This window comes from Danio rerio, chromosome 4 (genome assembly GCF_049306965.1).
Source record: "Danio rerio strain Tuebingen ecotype United States chromosome 4, GRCz12tu, whole genome shotgun sequence".
Taxonomy (NCBI): Eukaryota; Metazoa; Chordata; class Actinopteri; order Cypriniformes; family Danionidae; genus Danio; species Danio rerio.
In genome coordinates, this window is record NC_133179.1 from 20,087,653 (window position 1) to 20,108,283 (window position 20,631).

Sequence of the window (20,631 nt, forward strand, 5' to 3'; positions counted from 1 at the left end):
ACACATCCTGTCACTGACATCACTGCTGGGCACGTCTTTCTCGCACAATTAAACGTGAGGTCGGGATTCAGCCTGGCGCTAACTTTAGCCTGACATTCTCAATTAAAGCGGTGACACCAAGGGAACACGCACCACTAATATATTACATTTGTCTCCAAGCATTGAGGCTGTTTATTAGCCAGTGATCAAAGACGGCAGGCAAGGACAAAAAGAGTGCATTTCAAAGAAAGACAGGACGACGGGATAAAGGGATAAAAAGGGGGAAAACAGTGAGTCATTTAAATATTCGCCAATTACTATAGGAAAATACGCAAGGATGACTACTCTAACTGCTTTTAAACACCCTAAAATTCTGAAGAAAATTACACTCTGCGTGACGCATTAAGATTTTGAAGAAGTCTTTGTGCAGTGGCTTTCAGCTAATCTAAAAGCTCTAATCAAAGCAACTTTACAATGTCTGGTGATTTAGACGGCTACACTGAACTCAGATGCTTAAACTAGGTTTTACAAACAAAATGATCCGAGGGTTTTGCAAGTGAGTGGCTTCCAAAGAGTAGCAATGAAATGTACTCAGAATTATTTGTGGTTGTCAAGTGTTGTTTGCTGGTCAAGTATTATGTCTTCGGTAAGGTGTTTGGGGTGGACTAAGCCATTATAACAGCATTTTTGGATGGTCATAAATCAAGGCAAGAGGGTTGCTAAACTGTTTTGGGTGTTTTCAACATGTTAAAAGCCTGTTAGCTTCCATCTATGATCCCTAGACAGCCTCAAGAACGCTTCCACCGTCTTATTTTCCAATTTAACTGCATACGTCTCAATCAGCTCTGTGAATTTAAGCAGAATTCATTGGTTTGGCACTAAGGCAGCAAACTTGAATACTAAATTCCACCAGCTAAAAATCGGCACCCCCAAATAATCGGTCTCATTGATTGCAATCCTTTAGGAAACCAACATCCATATTGTGTAGGAGAGTGTTGCTGAAATGGGTTTGTGAGAAACGGGCAGGTGTTTCGAAAAGACACTCCAGGAGTCAAACGATTAAGAGTGCGGTTGTTCAGCCAGGAAGCCCCTTGGGAAATCTGCTGGGAATTACTTCGGAGGCAGAGGCTGCATACGCAGGGAGAGTAAAAGCTTTTTAATGAGGGCATAATCGGCACTTTGATTAAACACAAGAATGACAACCAACCTCACATTATGGGGACAAACAACTACCCTCCCACTCTGGCTCTGCTTGGTAGCAAACTAATGCTCTACACGAAAAAAAGGTAATGGCTCCGGCCGGGTTTACGCTCAGAATGTTCCGGTAATCTGGGTTGGCCTTAGCCAGAGGGCTAAATGTATTAGGTCTCGCATAGCCAGCTTTACGCGCCCAGTGTACTTTGTTGTTGGAACACAGAGTGCAGAGTTAATCAAAGTGAACCAGTCTAGTAAACAGGTTCTCATTAACAATGACCTGATGATTTAAAAATTTTTTTTTTTATGAAATGATTCTAATTTGTTGTAGGGCACTGCCAAGATGGTGCTTATAACTTGCTACGGGGTTCAGGGTGGTTTTAGCATGTTTCTGTGAGGTCGAAACATGCACTTGGTGGCTGCTAAGTGGATGCTTACCATTAACAGTCTGCTTCCAAACTTCAGTTGCATTCTATCCGTAATATACATCCTTTCCCTCCCATTTTAGACACAATTTTTGATACTGTTATGCACAGATGAGGAGTGTCTCAGATAAACATTGCAGACTAGGTGGCTCTGCACTACCCTCCCACATTATATAATCAAGTCTTAAGATGAGAGCGGTGTCTACTTCAATGTCAGACAAGGGGGCTTCAGACAAGATTTGGCAGCACACGCTGCAAGGAAGTCCACAACTTTCTCTTTAGTGTCTGTTAACCTGTCCTCCAGCAACTACACAATTCTCATCTTTCAACATCACATAATGCATTTTCAGACTTCTCTAAAAAGAACCATCAGACACCCAATACAGTAGATGCAAGACTGTATATCATCCTTAGATTTTTATCAGTCAGTGGTTTACATAATTAAAATGAAGTACATATCCATTTAAATATAACTGTGGACTGCAATAAAAACAACTTAAAATATTTACAATCATGTCTAAATGACAGAAATCTAGAATTTAGTTTAACACCATTAAAAAACAAAAAAACAAACTGATTGCTAAATTTTCCCAGCATATAAACTGAAGTGTGATGGTAGTAAATCACCTAACGTTATTTTTGTTTCTACCCAGTTTAGGTCATTTTTAATGTTAAAGTTTTTTAACGTTGCACTTGTGCTAAGTTGAATCTCTGAGGCTTAAAGTTGTTTATGAGGGAAGAGAGATTGAGTTAGAGAGAAAAGCATATGGCCTTTATCTTTGCAAATAGATTTAAAATCTCCTGATTATCCAAATACAAGGTCAAACGCAATGCACTCGGTCTGCAATTCGGAGAAAACGCCAACGCTTCATGTAAGCCTTAATAAAGCAATATACAATTACATGAGTTTAATCTGAATGACCCCAAAACCCGAAGATTAATATCTTTGCCGTATTCTTTCCTGGCGCAACACCATGACTCATACACAATAACAACACGGGTAAACAGAGAAATGAGTCAGTGCGATTATTGTACAGAAGAAAATCTTTCCACATGGATCATATAAGATACATCTCGTTTGTTATTTAAACGCCCATACTGAGGACCCCAGCTTCCGCTCCTCCAGCACAGCAGATAACAATGTTTACAGTACTAATTTACCATCATAACGGCTGATAGACTGCACTACCTAATAGACTGAATCAGCCATGCTGAAGGATTGCTTGGTTAGTGTGATGTTACAGTTATAATTAACAAGGGATGTTTAACCCCACTTGTGTTCAACTATTTGCAGTTTTTTATGATAAACATGGCTGCACTGGGTTAGCAGTGACATTTAAAATGTCACATTTAAAAACAAAGAGCCATTTTCTCAGTATTTGACCAAAATCACACCTCCAAAGAGAACTACACGAGTCCTAAAGCCCTACCATAGGCAACAGACGTGATGAGCAGGAATTTCATCACATTACACAACAGTCAAGATGGACATGCTAGCAGCTATTAGCTAAAAATATGTATTTCAGTGTGAAGATGTGAAAAACACTTCAGTAAAATCTCACACAAACTCAATATTCAAGACCCTAAAGTGTAACTGGGTGTGCGACTGAATGTAGGTGGATGTCTGGGAGAGCTGAGGCCACGTGTTTACTGAGTGCCCACACTGATCAGCGCATTAACCACATAGACGCTCGTCCCACACAGAAATAAGAACACACACCAGCCCTGTAAGGGCAGGCGGAGTCTCAGATAGCCAGCCCAGATGGCTCCCAGTGGAGGTTTCCAGAGCCACTATGGCTCCCTGTGGATGGAGCGTTTGAGCCAACATGGCTCCCGCTGGATCACAAATGGCTTCTGAAAGTGTGAAAAACGCCGCACAGAGGAGAAACATTAAAACGGAGAGAGATTGATTTCCAGCGCTGCTTGCTTTTAGTGGGAAAATGGGCCCTGCCCACTTTAGATGAGTCACGGTGAAGGATGATATCTTAAAGAAAGGATGAACAGACAAATAAATCTACATTCGTTTAAAGCTTCAACCTGGTTAACCTTTCCTGAGAGCATCTCTACAAATGATATACAGATTTCCCCAACAGTAAACATACTCTGGGAATAATATACACACTCACTGGACCCTTCACACACGCTTCTCTCGCTTTTAATCACTAGAAAGCCCTTCACAGACTTTAAATCTTGTTTTATGGCATGGACCAATTATAGTGGGTCTCTCTCTCTCTCGCTCTGTGACTCAAAGCCTAGCATGTTAAAGACATGACTGTACTACTGTAAATCTTATTGAAATTAAGAAACATGTAGGATTTAGTCCTAATTTGCGACATTAATTTACATATATAAGCAGCGCATGTCTCTTATTTCATTAAAAAATAACACCTTATTATAAATAATTGCCAAGTGGGTAATGGGAACTGAAATCTATCAATCAATCAAATACTTTTATTAAAGAGCTTCTGATGACAAACCAACAAATGGCATTTTTGTGAGGTCTAACAATAATAATAAATTATAAAATTATCACCTTTATTATCACTACGAGTACAATAACTATATATACACAATGAAAATCCCCTAGTCCATGCATTTTATTAAGAAACTATAATAGCCGTTTAACTTAACAGATGTAGTAGGAATGAGAATAAACACAGCTCACTTCAAGCTGAAATCAGCATAGCAGAAACCCAGTGTTGACAACAGCGAAAAGTGTGCGTGAAACATCAACACAAACAGTAAAATATTAAAACTGCTTTGTGCTGTCCGTGCAAGGCATCTGTATAACAAACAAGCTCCTCGCACTCAACTAAATGTTTCATAAACACTTCATTTATTGGCACACTCAGTGAGTTTACTGGCATGGCTCGTGCGTATCCTTGTGTTTTGTGGAGAGTACAACATGCCGTATTATTTATGTGAGTATGTGTGTGTGTGTGTGTGTGTGTGATGGTCGATGAAGGTGAACTTTCCCAGGTGTGCAGTAGCTTGGCTCACACATCACAAAGCTCATGGGGTGAGAGGTGGAGAATGTGTGTATCTGTGCGTGCGTGTATTGATTAAGCTTCAGGGCACATGCATCAGTGTCACAGTCATGCTGTCTGAACACAATCTCTCAAACACGGGATCCATTATGAGAACCAAAAACACACCAGGCCCATCGCGCACATACACACACTCTTGCATAGCTATCCCCTTGCGAGTACATTCAATGACCCAACAGGCATGTGTCCATTTCAAATTTGGGGGTAAGTTTTCAAAATGTCAATAAAACTACTTTAAAAAGACAGTCTAGATTAACAGAGTTATGCGAGTGTAAGCTAGCGAAGTACTCTGCAAGTAAGCCTCACCCATTTAGCCTCAAAAGGTGCTCTAGTGACAGACTCTAGCAGCCATAGTCTTTAGCCTCCTTGTTAGAGCAACCGACTCCCATGCAAAGAATCGCCGGTTCACCAGCTCAGACCAGGTTTGGTGCAGCAAGACTGGTGGGTTACACATAGGGGTTCGTCCGGGATGGGAGTGAGGTTTAGGGGGGTTAGTGTAACTGAGGCCAGCTAGCAATGTACTATGCAGGTAAACCTCACCCCTCTGGCCTCAAAAGGTGCTATAGCTACAGACGCTAGTGGCCATGGTCTTTAGCCTCCTTGTTTAGAGCAACAAACTCCCATGCAAAGAATCGCTAGTTCAATACCAACTCAGACCAGGTTGGGTGCAGTAGGACTGGTAAGTTACACATTGATAAAGCAAAAAATCTTGGAGAAAGACATATGTGGGATGACTATATTTTTTGCAGCCAGCGCTCTAGCCATTATATTTTAATAGAAGACTATATTTGCGAATGACTGCAAATGCATTTTTGCCATGGCATGTCAAAGCATTTATCCGTCATGTTTGCTTTTAAAGTCTTAGTAAATGGTGGCCTTGCTCTTTTGCTTGTAATCTAACATTACTGTTTATTATTTATTTATTTGTTGTTTTATCAGTTTAGGAAGGAACTCAGTTTTATCTTGGGTGTACACATACTGCACACAATTTGACAAGATTCCAGTGACATATCTTAACCCTTTAAGGGGCACACTGTATGTGAATGACGAATAACCTAAACGTTCAAATACCTGCAAAAATGTGTCAAAACGTAGCTCGTAGTGATTGTTTACATTAACATTCGTTTTTAATGTAGTAATAAATGAACATATAAAGTCGAGAATGAGACATCATGTGAAAGTTAATCTATAAATTGTTTTTATTAAAGCGACAGTGTTCTATTTTCCCGCTGTTGACTTTTTTTAGAATTACATGCAACAAAAAAAGACAAGCACCAAGTCACTCACTGATCTTGACTGAAGGAATGTTGTAGCTTTAATAAGAATTAAATCTAGTTAAATTCTTACAGTGAAGCCTAAAGCACTGTTTGTTTCATTTGTATATTTTTAATCTTCCTTAGTTTTCCTTTCCATAATTGAGAACTTTTTTGTTTGTTTGTTTTTTACTTTCCCCATTGTTCTTTAGTATTAAGAATGTGAAATTTTAATAATATTTTAAATATTTTTATACTTTTTGATTATATAGCCCACTGATAATAGTTTTAAATAATCGGGATTACAATTATGTGATTATGATTTGTCCCATAATTGAGCAAACCTGGAGTGCACACACACATGAATCTCCAATTGCCACTCTTTAACTGATAACCGACACAACAAACTCTCCAGCCACCATTAAAACTGCCATCCATTTCAACTTGAAATGTAAAATTAAAATTCACACCATCTCTCTTGAGCTCCTTTCATCCAAATTGTCTAAATTATGGATCATTTAAAAATGGATAAAGTAGATATCTTAAACTCTGTGAAAGCAACTGCAATCAGGACAGACATTTTCAACAGTCGAGTTGAGAATGAAGGAGATTCAAGCGTGAGGAAAATATATTAATACATCTGAAAACTACCATGAACTTCAGGAATTAAGGTCAAGCAGCAATTTATTAATTATTCCTTATTAATTTATTAATTTACCTTTTCCATATTGACTACTTTATTCAATCCATTTGAATATTTAATTATTTTAACATTGCTTTGTCTAGCTGTGGCTATTACAATGATAATATGTACATACACTGCAAACCTAACAGTAAAAATCCCTAAATTAAATAAGTTTCAGTTACACTTTTTAAAAAGTTACTTTGATTCAATGAAAAAGAGTTATGGTAACTCATAACTTTACTATATTAAGCAGGGCTCTAATAGAATGCGTTATGAATGAATAATTGATATATTTTTTGTGTAAACTTAACTCTAAAAATCAGGACCAACAAAATAAAGTGTTACTATTTATTTTAGGCTAAATGTAGAAACAAAAACATATTTTATGAGAAAATAGTCTGGTAAACACCTATGATGTCTATTAGTGAACCATAGGGATGGTCAAATGTATATTTATATTACCTACTATTGTAATTATTAACTTTATTATTATAAAGTGAACTATTTTTGAGTAGTAAAGGGTTGATTCCCTCCCATGCATTTTGTTTTGACATCCTTCCGGGGAATAAAGCATTAAATAGGGAGGTCAATCCCCCCAAACCCACCTGTAATTCGCACCCTGTGTGTATGTAATTCTGCTTTCCCTTTAATGTGGTGCACGTTTATTCATTGTTTATTAATGCATAAAAAAATGCATTAAACATGATGAGATGAAGATATGATGAAAGAATGATGTACAAACCATTCGAATGTGACCTTGATATAACAAAAAGAAGAGAGGAAAAAAAAAGAAAGTTAAAATCTGGGACAGAAAAGTGCCTGTAGTTGCAAAAACAGCAGAATGCAGAACACACGCTATTGACCAGAGCAGTGTGTGTGTGTGTGTGTGTGTGTCTCAAACGGTGACAGCTTTCCCATTCAGGGAGGAAATTGCCTCATCGGTGGTGGGATTGTCTGTAGTTCCAGCTGTGTGTTGTGTTAACACTATTATTACATTTGTTGACAGCACTGCAGCGAGGCTCCTCTATGTGAACACTGCCGTGAGGACAAAACTGCGTGTGTGTTTGGGTGACTGACTTTATAATTACAGCTGACAAGCATTTTTTTAAAATAATTACATCTGACAAACAGCATAAAAAGCAAACATGCATGTTGCAAGACCCTCAGACTAAGAGGAAAAGCTTTAACCAGTCACCGCACACCTCGCATGCGGAAGCGCAATCATGACTAAACTACAGTATTATAGTATTAATAGGAGGTTAAACTGCTCAGAGTTCAGAGGTGGCACTTAACCTTGTGTATCCATGGCAACGACGGCAAATTATGGCGCCGTGTGGTGCCATCTGTGAGGTAAGTGCATAACAGGAAGGACAGTCAGCCAGAACAGGAAGCAGATACACCAGATGGCCACCATGGTACAGTTTGCAGTATTAAGTGCTTGAGATGCTCTGAAATACGGCATATGATGGCACCTGGACCAACACAAACTCCAATATTTCATTTAAAAAAGGATGTCAGAGAACATATCTATTTATATTTTGGTTGTTTAGAAAACGTTCCATCCTATAGTAACGACCGGAAACTTGCGCACCTACTACTAACATTTAATCACGCTATAATAATGATAATAATAATAATAATAATAATGATGATGATGATAATAATAAAACTATTATTATTAACATCATCATCATCGTTGATATTATTAAGAATATAAATGATGATAATGATGAATGATGATTAGGTAGTGATCATTTTATTACTATTATTATTATTATTATTAAGAATAATAATCGCTTGTTAAGTTGTGACATAATGATTACATGTATAGCGGTTGTATTTAGTGTATTTTTATTATTACCATTTGTCTCCGCATACGAAAAATAAGCCGCTTCAATTGATGTCAACTTACGAGCGGATTAATATTAAAAACAATAACAATGATACACACAAACAAAAGCTTTATTGTCAGGCTTACATCTGATTTTTTCTTGCATAACAGCAAGTTTAATAAAAAAAAAATAATAATAACAATATAATAATAATAATAATATTAGCAGTCTGCACAATTAAAATGTAAAATGCATCAAAATGCATGCGTCTTGTCATTATGAATTATTATCCCAATTAAGTTATTAATATTTCTATTAAACATTACAATAAAGATCTGTAAGAGATCACTTTGGGCTGACCTCTGGGTGTTTCTACAGGTTTATACAGAAATGTATACAGATATAGATCTTAGGGTGAGTAAATAATGGTGCAATTTAGATTTGAGTAATCTATCCCTTTAAAAAAATAAAACAAGCTCCTCAACAGGATATGCATTACATAAAATTTGTTTCTATCAGTAGTTTTAACAACTATCCTTTAACAACTACTAGACCATTTCAATATTGTCATGTCATTGCTCCATGAACATTTCCTGCTTGCTATCAAACTATTTCTTAACTAAAGAGGCAAATCAATCATATCTTAATGTTAAAACAGCTATAATAACATTATCAATATGGCTCTTTTTGGATTCTGGGAAGCTATAGAAATAAAAAACGGTTTGTTGGGACCATTGATTTTGTTTACATCCCTTAAAATAGTCTATATTCACAGCAAAAGGGAACAATATTACTCAAATGTCTATCCAAAAAATGCAAATTAGAATCCATTATGCTTAGAGCATTTAGAGAGGAAGACAAAACTGCAGTACACTATAATAAACTGTTAAGGCGCATTATTGTGGACGAAGTTATTGTAATTGTTTTGATATATAGTATTGTTAAAGTCTTTGTTGTTGAAATGAACAGGCATTTATACAGGTGAAAAACCTACTGTACAGTATAAGCTTTTAAAACACTACACTGTAAGCAATGTCGGGTTTCACAATTAATTTGCGTTGGGAGAACATGAAGGAATAAAGTTAACTTACTAATTTTGACCAATTTAAGCAAATTGAAAATAAATAAAAATATGATTGCCACCCCAAAAACCTCAAGTATTATGTGGTTTCCGTTTAATTTAAATAAGTAGTTTGTACAAACAGCAAAATACCTTCTTTTTGAGTAATTAGTAAAAATTCTGGCATGTAATGTTGACTAAAACATTCTCTGTAAATAAAAAAAAGCACTCATGCCATAAGATTAACTAAAACCACCAGCACAACAGTTAAAGCCCCCAGAGGCATCAGGGTAAATCCATAAAATGGATCAGCCCCTACCAAATAAATGATGGATCGAAACTATAATGGTGGAGGATCTACTTCGGAGGCAAAATATACAGTTAATGGACCTTTTAATCAAAAGAAAGCCCCCTCATAAAACAGTAGCCAAACAGAGTAATACTACAGCAGTGAAGATTAAACAGGGAAGAAGCTGCTTCTTTAAACACGGCTTAAATCAATGGCTCAATCTAAAGCCGATGTGTGCACGAGTCCATTGATTGAGAGCGAGAGATCTGTTAAACCTCTGAAAAAAAAGGATGGCAGAATTAATACATCAGCCAGAGCCCTATAGGCACATCCGCCCATCCGACTAGCAGGAAACTGGCAGAAAATGTTTGATTTTTTATTTTTTTTTACCATAGGTTCAAACTGATAGAGGACTGCAGTTCAAGAGGGAGCAGTCCAGTAATGCATTCTCTATGTGTGTGTGTGTCTGGACGTCTAAGAGTCCACGATTCACGGATTTAGTGCTGACCGGAAAGGTCCAGCTCTGCACTATATAAAAGCATGAGTGTTTTAGCAGGACAGTCAATGAGAGAGAAGCAACAGTAAAGCGCATACATGAAGAAAGATAAGAGTTAATAAAATTTGATAGGGTCAAGGGTCAGTTGTAAACTGGATGAATAAAAGTGTGTAATTAAATTAAACTGGTAAAGTTACAGGGACAAAAACCAACAAAAACACTAAATGACCACTTCCTTTTTTTTCCATTAAGATGCAAATGTCTAGGATCATAATTTATATATTTATATATAATGTATATAAAGTTTAAATTACTTATTCCTTTTAAAAGGTCTTCCAAAGACAGCTAGTTCAAAATTATGCAGTTTTGTAGTTAACAGATCATCAGTGTGACGTCTGTGTATTAGATGATTCACACATCTGACAATGTGCGTGTGTCTGTTTGATGGACTGGCCTTCAAAACCTATGCATCAATGCAGCAAACGCATCCAAAAAGAATATTTAAAACACACTGCTTGAGATCTGCACTTTGGACCAGAAGCTTATACATCACCATTGCCATTAAAAGAAAAAAAAATCCCATTGATATCCTTACTTATAGTATTTAAATGACAACGAATATTTAAACAACAGAACTTAAGAAGTCAATAGTTAGAAGGTAAATGGAAGATTTTGTCAAGTTATAACTTATCAATTAAATACCTAAATGACAAACTGGGAGGAAAAGAGGGGCTGATTTTGTTCAGTGAGCAAAAAGAAACTGCAAAAATCCTCAAAAGAGACAAACAAGTGGAAAAATAGCTGGAAACAGGGGAGAAAAATATGGAAATCGCACCAGTTTTGAGTGCAGATGTTGGTGGCAAAGTTAAAGTATCACTCAAATGGTGTCCATTTAAAAGTCTGTAAGCGCAGCTGCATTTTGAACAGTTCGCATTAAGCAGCTTTAAAACTACACGCATAAATCCTCTCTGACACACACTGATGCAAACACTTAGCGAATCGTGCAAGTTTGAAATTATGCGAATGCGGCACTTGCTCTGCTAAGAGCATTTCTATGCTTGCATGTGCACGCAAATCCCACTGGTTTGTATTTGCACGTGTGCATTTGCTTAAGAGCGAGCGTATGGAGGTTTTTAAAGGCATATGAAGCCTTTATTCTAATGCCTCCCATGGCCTCTGTGGGAACAGGTCAATATTTAGTCGATGGGACTCGTGGAGCTGCGGTGGTCGCCTCTAAATGACCTACATGGCTTTATGGAGCAATCAATTCTGAAAGAACCCACCGACGCAAGCTCTGCTAGTCCGTTTCATGGTAAAGATAAGAGATGGAACATCTAAAGCATCTTCTCAAGCTGGTAAAGTTCCTCTAGGGGCACATCCCAAAACAGCATTTTAAGAAGAATGAAATCTACGATTATGCCAGTCTGCTTATCTGGTCAATATTAAATCCATATGATTGACCAGCACTGTGGATGATCACAGCACAGTTCCACACGGTCAGAGGAGAGGACTATGATAGCAAGAGTCCACACAGGACTGGTCCTCAACAGATCTCAGTTTCTAGGTTGAACACATCTAGCACCACTGTAGAAGGACACTGAACTCTGACAAAGTTGTCCACTTCTGACTAGACTGCAGAAATTCCTTTTCATTGATTTTACATCGCAGAACATAGAAGAACTGAGCCTCCCCAGCTGAGCATGTCCCAAAGTTTAATCTCAATTTACATTAGTTTGTGATTTTTTGGTTCCTTGTCACTCTCACCGTTGGTTTGCATTGAAGTTTGTGGAGTGAATCAAACACTATAGATAAGGGGTGCCCAAACTCAGTCCTGGAGGCCCGGTGTCCTGCATAGTTTAGCTTCAACTGTCTTCAACACACCTGCCTGGAATTTTCTAATATACCTAGAAAGAGCTTGATTAGCTGGTTCAGGTGTGTCTAATTGGGGTTGGAACTAAAATTTGCAGGACACCAGCCCTCCAGGATCAAGTTTGGACAACCCAGCTATAGATCTACAAAGACTGTTCACTCACACTAATATGAATAGGAAAAGTGTAATGTTCAGTATGGCCACCATAACGAAGGAATCCTGCCTTCTGGTCGAAATATCCAACTGACAATCTTAGCCTTTGGGGGAAGGGTCTGTACAGATTCAATTGCTCATTACGGCAACCCCTGTCGTTGCTCAACTACTCACTGGACGTGTTGACTTTGACAAGGGAACTGACTTAAAAACTACATTTCATGTCCTTCCAGTGTCTCTCTTCAGTTCTTCTCCCGGTGTTTGTAATCATGTCCTCTGCTTACCATGGAAAATGACTATAGAGGAGATTGGAATCAAAACCTCTGAGCATGACCAATAGCTAATGCGAAATGAAAATAGCACGTCTTAAATGCAATTAGTGCTTAAGCTACAACAATAATGGAACTGTCACGTCTGATTTTATTCTGTATTTGAAATATGTAATTTAATTGTGAGTGCTTAAAGTTTGAGGTTTCAGGAATTCCCCATTCATTTAGATTGGACTTCAGTTAAAATGAACTGCCCAGGGTGTTGCAAACATAGCTACCAAGTGAACAGACTTTCCTTGAAAGAAACTTTGAGTGAATCAAATTAGTTAATGACGAATTGGTTTGAATTAAACTGAATCATCAATAAACTAAATAGAAGAAATCCAGGATTCTGTGTGAAAGAATGTAAATAATGAACTGAACAGGTTTGAACCGGTTGATAAACAGTCGTTATTGACAATATGTTGACTTTTTAACCTAAACTAATTTTAAAGAAAACTTGAGGAAAGCTGGATCGTTCGTGTTTGCACCTCGATGATGACACTGTTTTATGAACAATCAATTGAATCCATTTTATCTTTCTGCATTGTTGCTTGGTACGGTAATCTGAGTTTGTCAAATAAGAACAGGTTGAGTAGCCTTCTGAAGGTGGCAGGCAAGATAATCGGTTTTACCAAACTGGTCCACTGGCAGTTTACCATAATTATGTTTTAAAGTGAGCTCAGGGTATGCTATGCACCTCGGATCAGCCATTGTACTCTGTGTTTCAGCTGCTGCCATCAGGACGTCATTTTAGAGTTCCTTTTTGTAGGACAAACAGAATCAGAAATTCTTTTATAACGGTAGCCATTAGGTCATTAAAGGAGTCCAGCGGGGAGGGAGATTCACCTAAAAAAATGATGTATTGCATGTTGTGTGGTAATATTTTGTCAATTTGTACATGAAACTTCACCTGTGTTACGGCATCTTGCTGCAATTTTAGTTTCCCTAAACGGCATAATAAAAATGAGACCGAGTCTGAAACTTCCAACCTGATTTCTGATAATTGCCTGTAGTTAGCCAAGCTGTTTTAACACAATTTGCATTGTTCAACAAATAAGTGACTTGACTATATTAGAAACTCAGAAGAACCCTTTAGACAAGTCCGGCAGATCCCATCTGAAATGATCCAGCCAGGAGAGACACATAAGGTCACACGTCATAATAAAAGTGTTTCCTTCATATCCTCTCTAAAGCCGGTCAATCTCCACACGGCACATAACAAAGAGCAGCAGGGGAAGGCGCAGAAATCAATACCCCTGATCTCTCTCCACAGGGGTATGTGCACTGCTCTCTTCACGTCAGCCTATGAACAGCAAACGCTATTGGCTGAGGAGCGCAGTCATGTGACTCATGCAAATCACTCTCGTAGCTATGGTTTCGGCTCAAGCTGAGGTGATCAAAGGGGAAAGAACAACCCGTGGTGTGAAAGACAATGTTAACAGGAGCAGCGGATAAATATTTAAATGATTCTTCGTTGGACCACTTGGGGATAATGAATGAACGGGTGCATGAGAAGGCAAAGAGCGTAAATGGAGACATCCGATTGGCTGAAGGGATGCCAGCGGAAGCCAGAACGATTGAGTGAGCTTCTGGATGGACTCTAACAGCCTGGTTGTTAAAATCAATGGCGGCAATAACTGCAATCCATCTCTTTCACAGCTGCCTCAGTGCCCTGATCGATGTGTATTGAGCTACATCTGTAATATTGCTAATATTAGACATTATTTCCTTTCCTAAGATCAAACCTTGGTTTGATGAATCAAGAATGAATATGTAGAAATTTTTAATGGATGTTTTGACATTTGCAAAGATTCACAGAAATACAAAGAAACGACGGTATAATTTACTTAGCAAAAAGTCAATAAGATTTAAGACATTGCAATAAAAATTAGATTTTTTGTTGTGTTTTTAGTAAGGAGTCAGGGTGGCTGAATTGTACTAGATTTTATAACAGATTACAGTTTTTAAAAAGTCAAATGTGAATAAAACATTCACATAATATACTATTTTAATGTATTTAATTAAATAAACCACCCTAAGGAGCATCTATTTATATAAAAAATAAACAAATTCTTGATAAACTTGTCTTCCAAAATGCTTAGCAATTATTTAATTTTACTAAAAGTGATTTAATAAGTCAACTCAAGTTAAATTATACTGATTTTAAAACACACAGGCCAATAAAATGGTCACATTTTATTGACAGTAAAATTTTATTGACAGTGAAAGCGAGTCATGAAGTGCCATATTGCCATGACAGCACAGCAACACTATTGCAAGTAGGAGTAATATAGTAGGAGCAGGAATTATATAGAAATGTCCTGTCTGCACCCTGAGTAGCTTTGCTTTTACGGAGAGCATGTATATGTGTACATGACCAGAATATCCAGAGAGCAACTTTGACGACAGCACAACTGCGCTGCTCTTTTGCTTGGGTCTGCACAGCAACAAACACCTTTACCCGGCACAAGCCATTGAAATGTATGGATGTCACAACTCGGTGCGTTCTGCATTCTGGTGCAAGGGCTGCTTCACACTGCGCAGTAACTATGGCTGGAGAGAGTCTGAAGCCAGCATGCTAAACAAATACAATAATTCTTGATCATTTTTTTCTTTGAAAATGGTACTTTCAGCTTTTCAGTGCATCCCTAGTAATTTGTGTGGATAAAGAGCCGAATTTCTGACGAATTACCAAAAAGTCAAAGTAACTTAACAAATATAGGGATGAGAAATTATTTGAAACCGAATATTATTCCAAATAACAGTAGATTCACATTAAAAATATAGGCATCAATCACAGACATATCACATGGAAGCATTTAAAGCCTATATTTGGGTCAAAGTAATCTGGACACATAAAAAAACAAAACAAAAGGGAAGCACTTCAAGGTTTTCAGAATAAGTGATTGCTCGAAAAATCTGTAAAAGTTCAGGCCATGCCATTTTAAACTCCATTTGCCATGTAGTTGTATTAGAAAATGCTACAAGGTGGACTGTATGCTAACCTTACAGTTGACTACAAAAAAGAAAATTAAATAAATTCAGCAAAACAAACAGACGAAACGGTGAAAATTGAAAAATCAGGCAGACATTTCTTATTGAGCGCAGCAGTTATTTGGCTTTTCCCGAGTGCATTGGAGGGAGGGGTGACGGGAAGCGGCAGGCAATCATGGAAGGCGCATCACCATTTATCTAGAGCCCCTTTTTCCCACCAACACTCAGAATGATGTGCCAACCGGTGTCATTCAAAGGGCCATTTCTGCCCGTCCCGCTCTGACAGCCGAATGAGAATGGGGCAGAACAACAGAGAACAAGGGATTGGAGGAGGAGGACTGGGGCTTAAGAATCGCATGCCATTTTTCAGTGTCAGTGGTTAAGTTGGAGTCGAACCTCCGAGGCATAGAGCGATAAGCAGAAAAGACCTGCCACAAAGACAAAGGGAAATATAGAATTTATAATATTGTTAAATTGTAAAATTATATATAAAAAATATTTATTTTTTTTAATGACAAAGCAGTGGCTTAAGGCCTTGATATCCTTAGAGCAATATTAAACTGACGCAATGTCATTCAGAATAAAATGAGGCCAAGAAAGCACCAATGGCTTGTAATGTTGCATTCACACCAGACAGAGACAAAGCGTCAAGCGTGATTAATTTACATGTTAAGCCAATGCAAAGACATGAATAGACACACTGCTGCGAATGAAGTGGCGTATTTTGTGTGATGGACAAGCTTTATTTTTTTTTCTGCCTTTAAACAATTTAGTTAATATTACAATGGAAAAAATGGATTCTCTCAAATTATTTAAGAAAACTGATTTGACGTTGTAGTTGGTACACTTGTTTTGCCATTTAAAAGACTCTAGTGCTGTGCAACTATTAATACATTTCTGTCATGAAAATTGTGTCTCTAGAATGTTGGAATTCTTAATTGTGCATTTCTAATTAAGATTTATTCGAAACTATAAAGTTACTTTGGATTATTAATTCAGTAAATTATGTAAATGATTATGTACTGTAATCCATATACATTTAAAATGTAAATTGTTACTCATGTGGATAAAAAAGTTTGAGTTATTATCAAGTTATTTCATCCGTTCTTGTAGCTGTCTCATATACATGTTGTGAAAAATGGTAAAAAAAAAAATACATACCCAACGAAAAAAAAAAAAATATATATATATATATATAGAAGAAACTACATGAAATGGTCCTCCCAAGAGTAAAGGGTCTGACTCAAAACCAGACACCGAAGCACATATATCTTGTACAAAGCAATTGACCAAATTAATGAGCTGGAATATGCCAGTGAATTTCCATTTGTCTCGGAATGGCCTTTGGCCCTGTGATATATTCAGGGAATCTGCTCTCCATTTTTACAACAACTCATTTTTCGCATTTCTAATAGCATATATGTGCCAAAAAAAGAGGAGATGGTGTAGAACCACAGCAATCAAGACAAGAGTATATCATAAAAAAACTCATTTTACATCTAAAGCCAGAATCTAAATAGACCAGCACCAGGCAAGTCATTACCATTCAATAGGTATTGACTCCTAAAGGACAAAAAGCTCTTAAGAGATGTTGTGCAACATTTCAAATGTCAGTCTATTCAATACTTGACTATTGCAGAGCTGTGAACACCCAGGACTGTGAATGGTGTCTGGAGTGAGAGACGGTGAAGAAGGAAAAAAAGACGACTGACAGGTTCATAGTCTCATCTTTACTCTCTAATCAAATATGCCTGGGATGCAGTGGACAAATGCAATTATAGAGAGACTGTCTCTCAGCCTGGGTGAGTTTTATGTAAGTGTTGTCCACTTGACCCAAGTTCGCTTGAGGTCTCAGTCTGGACCAGAAATAACGAATGGGAACATCATCTACTTTATACCCAAACACAAACATAATATGGTACATGTAGTTGCATTGTGCTCCTTGTAGTGAGGTTGGTTGCATGAATTTTCTATACAGGTAGTCATGTTGAGTAAAATTAAATGATGAGAGTTTACAGCTGCTATAACTTCAAGGAAAATAAGATGCTTAGCAAGACACTAAAATGTTTAAAAAAAAAAGAACATCTAAGCATTCAAAGAGTTCTGATGTAGAAAAATGAAGAAAACTATGATGTCACAGCAAGAAGGTTGCTGATTCAAGCCTCAGCTGGGTCAGTTGGCGTTTGTGTAGAGTTTGCATATTCTCCCTGTGTTCGCGGGGGTTTCCCCCAAAAGTCCAAAGACATGCGCTATAGGTAAATTGGGTAGGTTAGATTGTCCATAGTCTATGTGTGTGAATGTGTATGAATGTTTACCACTGATGAGTTGCAGCTGAAAGGGCATCCGCTGTGTAAAACATATGCTGGATAAGTTGGAGGGTCATTCCGCTGTGTTGACCCTAGATAAATAAAGGGACTAAGCCGAAAAAAATGAATGAATGAATAATATTATATATGCTTCCTACAGGATTAAAACAGTTGCAGTGGTAGCTGGAGTTTTTACCTAGAGCACAAAAATAGTGAACTACTGTACATGCGACAAACAATGTGATTTTTAACTATATTTTTATTTATTATGACACCGTTACACTGTTGCTTTTCAATGGGTTAAAGTTTTTAAAAAGGCTGTTGAAATATAAAAAGAAATCCACTATTTCTCTTACGTTTATGCTATTTAGGGTGTAAGTGCACCCACTAACAGGTAAAATCTTTCACACAGCAAATATACAGCTGTAATACAGCAAATGAGAAAAAAATTATAAAAAATAAAAAATAAAATTAGAAGAAATATTTCTAAACAAATAAAGTAATTGCAAGAATAAAAGGTGTAGATTTAAATAAGGCAAACTAGTTGATTAACCATTTCTAATGGTGTACATATTTATTATGTACATAATATTTAGCAACCAGTATACATGTCATTTTGTCCTCTCAGAGTATATAGAACAGTTTTTCAAAGTCGTTTATTAAATGTTTTTTTTTTTATTTTTCTCTTGCTCAATCTCAGGGCTGTACGCACGCAGTCAGCCATGAAGCAAAGCAAAAATAGGGAAAAATAAAAAAATACTATAAAAACGCATACAATTAACAGCAACTTTAAGCAAAAGCCAAATCCCAGACATTTTAGGAGATTTAGGGTGCTTTCACACACGGTCCGAATTCCTGGTCTGAACCCAAGTTTAATTGCCCCCCTTCAGCTGGATTGTGTTCACACAGTCTTTTTTTTCCCTTCCGAACCCCAATACGCTTGCTTCATCAAGCTGCTGTTATGTGTACAGTTGTTGGCTACGAAAGCACCAAAAGCTCCAAAATGGAGACGTCCAAACATCGCGGTCATTCTGCTTTTATTTAATCTTTTGGTTTTATTACCAAAACTAAAATACAAAGAGCCACTTGCGTCTATCTGCTGTAAAAACGTGCAGAACATTGCGTGAAGTCGTTTTTGGTGGAGACAAGCAGACATTATCAACTGTCAGTCCCACTACTGTCAGTCCCACTTGTTCCCAAGATAGGTGATACACAGTCATACACACAAATGAACGCTATAAAAACTAAAGTTTGCTGTACAGTTGGTTGATCGTCAGAGCATGTGAGACTGTCTGTTGGAGTGCTGATAGTTTACATGCACAGAGAATGATCGGTACGAAATGATTTTACACTGGTTAAACAATCACAGTTTTTTTGGCTATGTGCTAGGTGGATGCAAAATAAATAAACAAACATAAGTGTAAAAGGATGATAATGGTAAAAAAAAACAAAAAACAAACAAACATTGTGACCAAATATACTTGGGTGGCCTTTAATATACCTGGGTGGCCTGCCCAAGTAAAGTCACTAAATGGCAAGCACTGTAATATAGTAACAAATGTCCTCGGATTGTGCTACTGTAATAAGGAAAACAGAAATTGTAATAAAACATTGGAATGGCTAATGCAAATTTGCAATATTTAAACAAACAAAGTATGATAAACTGAGGAAAACAATAAGCTAGACATTCAGAATGTTCCTAGAACCATTGTAAATAACACTCTCGGAATATTGTTATTGCCTCTCTAATGCTAAGTAAGCACAACACTACAGTAATACTTGCAATGTATGCTAGCTATTTGTGTCTGCAGTTATGTTCCTAAATATGTTCCCAGCCTTCGTTTTATAGCTTTCCTCTGCAGGCAGACCATAAAGTACTTAAATGCAGCCGGAAATGACTAAATGACCAAATCTCAAGGACTACCTGTCAGTCAGTAACAAGTTTGAACAGCAAAAAAAAAAATGAAAAGAAAAAAGAAAAAAATCCCAAAACTCTCCTTGATAGAATCTAAATGATTGACTTCTTGTCAAAGCCAAGGCTGTACCTCCAAATGGCTTCATAATGAGACAGAGGCAGCACAAAGAGCGATGAAGGAGAAACGCTCGACTCCTTTCTCTTAAATCCCCTTTCTTTTTAAGACTCCGGGACGCACAGATGCTGCTAATCAGCCAGAAAGAGGCAGTCTGCTTGAACATAGACACATTCTGACTCTCAAATCGTGGAAAGAAGAACAGATAAAGTCAAAGACCGGGAGGACAGGATAGAGGAGAAAGACAGAGATCCAATACTTTAATTAGGGCTGCACGATATTGCGTTTCAGTACTGATATCGCGATGTGTGCATCTGTAATAGTCAAATCACAGCATGTAAAATGTTTAGTCGGGCAGTTACAGTGCAGTTATTTTCTATATAGAGTTATTCAATCCATCTGGTCATATTGGATGACTATCACAATACAATTAAATAATGTGATGTCAGATTTTTCCAATAACATACACCCCTAACTGAAATAAAATCAAACACTTTTATAAGTTGTTTATAGTGCTATGTTGTGTTATTCAGGAGAAAACAGGGTTTAACTGTGATTGAGTCAGAATTACCCTTCTTAGAATCTTGCACGGGACGCACGATAAGAAAAAAGCAAATGTGAGAGGGAAAAGCGAGTGGGAAGGGGTTTGATCAGACATCTGAAGCAGAATATGAGATGTGCCGGTGGAAAAACCTGCCATGAAGCGA

At 37.3% G+C, this 20,631-nt stretch overlaps 1 protein-coding gene across 2 annotated transcripts in view; it reads right to left on the reverse strand.

Annotated features, from left to right (window-relative positions):
• snd1 (staphylococcal nuclease and tudor domain containing 1) overlaps positions 1-20,631 on the reverse strand; it is a 297,580-nt gene that overhangs the window by 97,492 nt on the left and 179,457 nt on the right. The window lies entirely within an intron of this gene.